The following is an 8,957-nucleotide window of genomic DNA, read 5'->3' as shown; positions in this document are numbered from 1 at the left end:
CGGCTTGGGCGGAAACCGCTCAAGCCTCTTATACAGCTAACAGGCCAATCATTAGCCGCCACCTGGGAATAATTTAGAACTAGCCAATAGCGGGACACAAATTTGCATGCGGGTGGCGGGAACTCCTTTGCACCGTGCATTTCTCTTGCAACTTGAGCAATGCACTCTGCAAAGGAAGCTGCAAATAGGCGGGAAACTCTTCCTTGCACCGGGGTTCTCCTCTGCAGCAGAAAACTCTACCGTGCAATGAAGCTGTAATTTGGCGGGGATAATTCTAGTGCGGAAGCACACACAAAATCATACCTTTCGGTTATGACAACCTCCTTTGTCCGCTACCTGCTTGGTTCCCCTGGGTGTCATAAGTCATCCTGGGGCTCCAGTTGTGCCTCAGAGTCTGCAGGGGGCCTAGACGTCCAAGGATATGGGGAACAGGAGACACCAGCAGGTGAACTACACCTCTGAAGTGAGGTGCTACTAGCCACTGCACCCCCCTGGATCTTCCCCTGCTTTTACTTACAGTGTAAAGTGGACTCAACATGCATAGTTCTGGGAAACATGCTACGGCAAGAAATGTGAATATCTTTATAGAACTTGTTTGCTGATTCAGAGTGGTGCAAATCAAGCTTCTAAATGTGAAGTGATGCAATGATAATTTGAACTGTTTGCAAACAGCTCAAGAGCCTGTATTTTAATCTATTTAGGGCTTCCTGAACATCAGAAGAATGAAGTTCAAAATTGTCACATTACACTGCTACTGCAGAACCATTGAAAGGAACAATTTCAATGTCATTCTGCAGCCAGCAGTAGAGGTAGACAATCAATAGCATATTCACAGGAATAGCATATACCAAAATAAGGTTAAGAGAAAAAGGAAACAAAAATAAATAAGGGGAGAGTCTTCTATTGCAGTCAGGAGGTTCCAAAGAGATCTCTTTCCTTCCTTATATCAGCCACTAGATGCATGCAATTTTTCAGTTGCAGGTACTTAATTACTGAAGGACAGCACAAACTGAAACCTAAGCGTATCCTGGTTAAAAAAAAGTTGCATGTGCATATATATATGGCCTCTTCCCACAAACTAGCCACAGTGATTATATCTCAAGAGCCAACTGCCCTCAAAGTACATGTGTAACTGCGTAAGTATGTTTTTATATTATGTCAGGGAAGCATGATAAATGTAAGAAAAGCCCCCTCAAGTGTTATTTCTTTTTTGTGATATGCAATGCCACAGTGAAAGAACATTAAAATAAAGTATTACCCCTGTAATTTTTTGAAAAGATACAGACACATATACAGATAAAATTACACAAGAACCATTATGATATAGGAAAAAAAGAGTTTAAGAAAAGTCTTCTTAGACCAATGGAGCTCACCTCCTGATTTATTTTTCACTAATCTGTAAGAATTAGGAGTGAAGTAAGTTCACCTTTCATAGATCCCCACGAATATTTTAGAGGTGCACCGATGCATCAGTCCAGTATCAGATCGGTACCGATATAAAGAAAACTGGCTGTATCAGATATCGGCCTGATGGGGCCAATAATTTGGCTGATAAATACCTGTGCTGTGCACACCTCCAGTGCAGTGCTCAGGCAGTGAGGAGCAGAGCCAGCAGCTTGGAGAGCTACCTCCAGATGGTAAGTCCAGTGTGGTAGAAGGGGAGAGGGGAGGGAAAGGGCATGGGTGGGGGCAGGAAGGGGGCAGACCAAAGGCCCCTGTGGTGAGGGAGGGGGTAGGGGCTGCCCAGGTGGGACAGAGCCTCGGCTCATGGGTGGTGGTGAGGGGGAAAATGGCTCCTGCTGCTGCTTGCACCCCGGGGGGGAGGGGGTATGTGCCCCCAGATTTGCACAGGGCGGGGTGGGCTACAGCAGGGCCTGCGCAGGGCTCTTCTCGGCGGGGGCTAGGCTTGGAGCAGGCGCTGGTGGTGCTGAGAGGATGCTGAATCCACCCCAAATTTCGCCACCGCTCCACTCCCAGCTGCCTGGCGCAGCACCTGCTCTTCCTGGTACATGGGTGGAGGCAAGGCGTTGAGCTGGGGCTGTGCTGTGCAGCTGGCGGTGGGAGCGGAGGCGAAATTTAGGGGGTGGATGCAGCATCCTCCAAGTGCCGCCTGTGCCCAGGCCAAGCCCAGTCCCCACTGAAAAGAGCCCCATGCAGCCCTCTTGCCCCACACAGATCCGAGGGGCACATGCCCTCCTAGGGTGCAAGCAGCAGTGGGCGTTGCATCCCCCTCCATGAGCCACAGCTCCAGTCCCTGCCCTGCCTGGGCAGCACCTACCCCCACCCACTCCCTCACTGCAGGGGGTGTTGGTCTGCCCCCCCCTTCCCACCACACTGGACTTACCAGCTGGAGGGAGCTGTATCGGAAATCAGATCAGTATTGGCCAATATGTTTCCTTAAATATCGGCGATCGGTATCAGCCCCCAAAATCTCTATCAGTGCACCCCTAGAATATTTTAAGTTCATTCACCTTACAAATCTTCATTATTAAAAGATAACACAAAATGAAGTACACTAGCACAACTAATTCTTATACAAAGTAGTATTATTCACTGGAATTTATTACTTGGACATTAGGAAATTACTATGCAGGGCTATGAACAAACAGAAAAGAGCTAAAATCTTTTTAAAAAGAAGGAAAAAAAAAAACCCGTCTATTATTACCATGACCACTTTTTGTCTCCTCCAGCTAGGGTGTATAAGCTCATTCATGCACAGACCATTTCTTCTCCTACAGGCCAAGTGCTATGCAAAAACGGTAAAACAGCACAGTATTTAGGAATGTGTCAGAGCAATAGGAAGAATTTGGTTACTCAACAGTCAGCACTGTCAAATATTTATTTAAATTGCAAGGCCCAAACATGTCTATCCTTGCCAGCTGCACATGCAGGCCTAGGCTTTATCTTCCTTTGTGCAATAAATCTATCATCTCAACAACAATAAATTAATTTATTCACTGACAAGTTGTTGGGTTTGCAATACTTTACTACAAGTGTACAAATGGCATTCAACAGACAGGATGCTCTACTAATCAAGCACAAGAACAGTCAAAGAGAAGATTTTAAAACAATATGCTAGATGAGGCAATTTGGGGTTTATTGATGCATACACATACCCAGACTTGCACTGCAGCAATGGTAGATTAAAAGAGGACTTTAAAAAGAAATGATTTAATTCTAATGCCTGCCTTTAAAAATAAGTCTTTAAAAAAATTATTTAAAGAAACTTCATCAATGAATCTTCAACTTTTAAATGAGCTATATACGGTGGTGGCAGTTTGCTTAACTATAGAATCATGGGAAAACATATGAAATCTTATATGGACATCAAAAGTTTAAATGAGTAACCACACTGGGCACTTTTATACGTACTCAGACGTGCTCCTATTAGAACGCATCAGAGCAGACTCAATCATATCTACTGGAGCATTTTAATCAGAACGCTGCAGTGTCTCATATATCAGCATCCCCATGCTTCAGAATGGTGGCAGGGGAGCTTTAAACTAAAGCTTCTCGAACAAGCTTTAAAGTGCCCCTGCCATTTTGAAACACAGGACACTGAATAAATGAGGCACTGTGGCCATTTTAGTTCGAGTGGCTCCCAAGAGCTGCTCTAATTAAAACGGGCCCCCACCCTGGAGCACACGTACAGACACCCATTATTTTCAGTCTTTTCAATAGAGAGACTATTTACAGTGCTTTCAGGCCACATACAAAACATTCAGTTCCAGCAGCAGAAAATTTCCACCCCTAGAAATGATTCCAGGGGAGGGAGCAGCACAGATGATCAGTCTGCATCTGCTCCTTCTCCCCTACCCCTTGTGCCTTCCTGAGACAAGTGATCCTGGTCTGGGGAAAGGATGGGCTACTCCAGTCCTCCTGTCCCTGGAGGGACTGGAGCAGCAGGACAAAGCCTTCTGCCTGCTTCTTGCACAAAGGATTTCAAAGTGAGAAGCAGATAGAGGCGTATGGCACTACTCCCTCCTGGTGCCCAGGAGCCAAGGAGAGCAGCAGCACCATGAGCCTCCTACCTGCTTCTCATTTGAATCCTCAGGGTAAGTAGTAGGTAAAGAGCAGCTTCCCCTCCCAGTCTATGGAAACTGCCATAGCACCTTCTCCAGACCAGGGTGATTTTGGTCTCTGGAACACAGAAGCTTTTCCCCACAGCTTCACTCCACCTGGTTTCTGGGAAGCGTAAGCCATATAGGTGGTTTATTCCCCTCAGATAAACTCTCCCTGGAATAATTTCTACCTGGCTGTAGTCATATTATTTTTCCTCACAGAACAGCCATTTTTGCTTTAAGAGAAAAAGATAGAACATCTGTACATAGTTTCTACTGGGAGAGCTGCGATTCTCCCAGTAGAAACTGAACATCCGCACGTGGCTTAGTTCCTGTTATTCAGAAAAAGTTTTTACTTCAACTACTTTTGGTTTCAGTTTAGAAAGCTGAACAAGGGTCAATCAAGGGTCTCTATTCTCCATTTGGAATAACTGTTTGAAAATTGGCTACTACAGTTTAAACCATGAGGAAAAGCTTGGTTTTAATTCATAGACTGGAAAAATGTACATGCCTGGGGGTGATCCATTACATTTTAAAAACCTGATTCAGGAGCCAGGTCTTAAGTGCACCTTCAAGTGCTGAATACTATTAAAAGTATTAAAAGTGTGGCACTTTGAAACAACAACTGAAGTACTAACTACAGACAATTCTCAATGAAGGAAACGGAAGAGGAAAAAGGAAATAGAAGAGGAAAAAGGAAATGGGCAGTTTAAAAAGTACAAGATGTGTTTTGATAAAGAAAAGAAGGCTGTCTTCAGGATACTTCCTAAAATAAAGTGAACAATTTGAAAATGATGACTGTGTGCATTTTTAACAGAATTCCAGTTTCTATTCAAATTGAGCTTGACAAAAATTATAGGTAAAAAAGTTTATTTATCTATTTCCAACACCATAAACAATGTGAAGATTAAGAGCCTGAGAAAAGGCTGAGCAACATTATTAAGTCTAGCTGCAAAGCAAATTATTTAAAATTGTTTTTAGCAATTATCAAATAGCAAGATCATAAGACTTGCCAGAAATTTAAAGTAACCCCCTCTCACAAGCCACTACCTCAAAAAAGGCATCACAATTTCAAATTCAGGCATTACAAGTCTACCCCGTTTTTTTCGATTCATCTGCTGGAGAGCTCAAGGTGTCCTATGGTGTAATGAAAATCTTACATTACATTTTTTTCATGTGATAAAAGTTGTAGAAGAACCATTTGCAAACATCTAAGTGACATTCTGCAAGTACTTATAAGAATGACATTTTTTGTGCAGATTTTTGCAGACTTTTATGCAGATTCATGACTTTTAGGAATTAATTTACATGAAGAACAACAAAAGCAGCTGACATATTTTGATTCACATAAAATAAGTATTTTATTGCATGAAATGCAGCTGCACGATTAAGATATATGGAAAAGAATTAAACATACTGTATCAACCCTTACACGAAGCACTGTTAAAAACAAGCAAACAAACAAACACACACACTCACATTCCAACCCCTGCCACACACACAGACCAGTTTAGTTAATGTAATAAGTTTTGATTACACAAAACGGAGCTTTTCGTTCATACTATACCAAACACCTTTAAAAAGCAATTAATTAAAGACCCAGTCCTGCAGATGGATCCATGCTGGTGATCCCCTGCACAATAATGGAGCCATTCATATCAGAAAAAATAAATGAGACTACACAGAAGCAGAGATTCAACTGCGTAAAGCTCATTACAGAAATGGGGAATTAGTGTTAAAATAGCATCTCTTTACATTTGTTTAGAATTACCAAGGTAGAGGGAAAGCGATTCCTCTGTTCTGTTTCCTTTGCAAGAGTATTTTGAATCTAGTTATTTTCCTTTGTGTTGATTTTTGAACAAGAAAAAATGGGAAAAAGTGAATGAAAAAAAAATATAGGAGGACTTCAGGCCATGAATACAGCTAGACATATTTTTATAACAATTTTCTAAAATTGGGCAGTTGACAGTGTCCCTTTTATGAAGGAATTTCAAGTTGACAGTGTCCCTTTTATGAAGGAATTTCCTATCCACACAAAAATATACATCCTATTTTTTTTATCCTTGATTCAGAATAAATTGTAGTTGTTCTCTTTCATTTCTACTGAATGACGTACAAGTTGTATTTTTATAAAAAAAGGAAAGGTGAAGGGTTTTCCAGTTATTATAGTTAGAAACAAAACACTCTCACTTCACTCATTTCTCCAGAGCCTGACTTATAACAGCACAAAGCAGCTCTCCTTGCTCCCAGGTGAAGGAGCTGTCAATGCCTATTTCTTATGTCCAAAGCCTAAAGACTTATGTGTGTGCTTAACTTCGCTTTCTGCAAGGTGTCCCCACCGAATACAGCAGAGCAACTTACATGCACAACTTAAGTCCCAGCCTGGGAAGGACTAACACAACACACCACTCCTTCTTCCCTAATATAAGAACTAGGGGCTTTTTTACACATGTAAGCACCACAGATTTGAAAAAGCGCCTGGCGCTGTGATGCCTGCAGTTGTATACGTGGCAAAATGCGCATCAACACAAAGAACATGGTGGCGCTTGCAGGTGCTTTAGTTCAAAAGCACACCACCTTCATTTTCTGCGTGCTGACGTGCATTTCGCCACTTGTACAACTGCACACGGCACAGTGCAGTGTGCATCAGCTTACGTGCGGAACAGAATTAATTAATAGAGTCTGCTCCGAAGTGGCGGATCTCCAGCATGTTGCGGGACAGAAAGGTATGTGTATAAATGCTCTAGGAGAGCTAGACTGCTCAGATCTTTGATGTGACAAATTGAAAATGCTGTCAAAACAGTTGTATTCTTTTGGTCTGCCTTTAAGGGGGAGGGGGAGATGAGTTGTATGCTAAAGCCAAAACTTGTATACTATCAAACACCTGTTTATATTCTGCAACTATGTTACAGACCAGTGGCTTTCAACCTTTTTTCATTTGAGGACCCCTAAAAAATTTCGAATGAAGGTGCGGACACCTTTGAATTGTAAGTGTGGGTATTCACATACTTTCGATTAATCATAGTCATCTTTTGTGGACCACTTAGACATAGTCTACAGACCTCTAGGGGTCTCGAGACCGCAGGTTGAAAACCACCATTATAGACAAAATATACAATATCAGTCTATCAACAAAACAGCCTGGTATTCAAAACAATTACACTGCTCTTCCACGAAAAACTCCGGCTTTGCTTCTTCTGTCCATATTAGCATTACCACAAGTTTTACAGTTGGGGTGGGGGAGGAGGAAATCAACTCATTTTAATAGAGTATAATTTTTCTTTTAGTAAGTTTGTGTTGAAATGGGACAGATGAAGCATGTTACAATGTCACAGCGAAGGCTGTACATACCCATCCTCCTCATTTATAGGACTTACTGAATTCCAAACAGTAGGAATTCCTCCTCAAATGACCACCTGCGCTGCGCTGTGTATGCCACAAGCTTCCAGGCAGTAATAAAAGCTATGGTTTACTTTAGAATTTGAGCGTACAGTTCTGGCAAACATCACCCAGACCTTAACATAAGGAAGCATCTTGGACACTGCCACATTTCATTGTTTGCTCCCCACCCCTCCAAAAACGAACGAAGAACCTAAAATGACATTAAACTACAGCTTTATAAATAAATAATTCCATCCCAGCCCTTGCATTCAACACATTCCTGTACCAAAAAGCATGACCATAAATCTCCTAGGAAGCCCAGTAAATCCCTTCCCCAGGCCATTAAAAAAACAAAAGCGCCTGCAGCATGACTGTTCCGCTTCCTGCAGGAAATGAGATGCTTGTATTAGATACCTCTGTGGTTTTCATACTGCAAGTGTATCGGGGAGGATAAATCCTCTAGAGAAGCCTATTAACTAATGCTTAGAAAGAGCAATGACAAACAGCGCGTAGTATTTCATGGGAAATGCACACACACACAAGCCCAGCCAGACATCCTCTAGTGACATCTTTTAGAGCAGGCAGTTGAGGCGCTGTCCTTGGAACAAACAGGGTGTGAGGTAGGCGAAGGCTGTACATACCCATCCTCCTCGGTTTCCTCAGCCTCACTCCACCTCCCTCCAAGGAGATCATTATTTCCGTGCAGCTGGGCAGCCAGCCCACTTCACCAGCTCCTGCTGCCCCTTTCCAGAGCCATCAGTGACTGTAGGCAGGAACCAGGAGGCGGCCGTGCCCAGCTCTCACACATGTGCGCAGACACACACGCGCGTGCACACAAGATGCACGCACGACCACCACGCAAAACATGCATGCACACAAGCCACGCACACACAGCACGCAAGGCGTGCATGCCACCTGCGCGTGCACGCGCCCACCACACAAGACACGCCACGCACAAGGCGTGTGTGCACACGAGACACACACGCAGTGTGCATGCCACCTGTGCATGCATGCCTCATGCGCCCACCATGCAAGACATGCCACGCGCAAGGCATGCATGCACACGAGACACGCGCGCACACCACAAAGACATGGAAGACACATGCAGTTGGCTTTTTGGTCAGACAAGCACAGCTCAGCCTGGGGCGCATCCCTGGCAGGTAGGGCACAGCCACTCCCCCACACCCACCTTTCTAGGACCAGACCCCACCACCAAGCGAGGAGAGAGGAAGGTGGGAACCTGGCTGTAGCAGAGGCAGCTGGCCAAGCAGGGCCCCAGACGGGAAAGGAGACAAAGGGGCAGCAGGGGCCCGCCGGGCACCTGCCGCCCGGGCACACACACGCAGACACACACGCACACGCGCAGGCCCATACCGAGCAGCAGCAGGCGGTGCGTCTGCTTGTACTCCCGCTTCTGCTCCTTGAGCGCGCGGTCGATGCTCTTGCTGACTTTCCTCGCTTCCTTCTCCGCCTCGCGCTCCTCCAGCCGCAGCTTTTCCCAGGGTCTCTGCAGCG

General features: G+C 44.4%; 1 protein-coding gene across 1 annotated transcript in view; it reads right to left on the bottom strand.

Moving 5' to 3' along the window:
• Positions 1-8,951, bottom strand: part of LOC102376477 (guanine nucleotide-binding protein G(olf) subunit alpha-like) — a 154,986-nt gene extending 146,035 nt beyond the window's left edge. The window contains exon 1 of the mRNA XM_025212439.1: positions 8,817-8,951. The gene's annotated coding sequence lies outside the window, so the exon portion shown is untranslated. The remainder of the gene's footprint in view (positions 1-8,816) is intronic.
• Between the last annotated feature and the right edge of the window lie 6 nt (positions 8,952-8,957).

This window comes from Alligator sinensis, unplaced genomic scaffold (assembly GCF_000455745.1).
Source record: "Alligator sinensis unplaced genomic scaffold, ASM45574v1 scaffold480_1, whole genome shotgun sequence".
Taxonomy (NCBI): Eukaryota; Metazoa; Chordata; order Crocodylia; family Alligatoridae; genus Alligator; species Alligator sinensis.
Note: the sequence above shows the minus strand (reverse complement) of the source record. Positions and strands in the feature narration are given on the sequence as shown.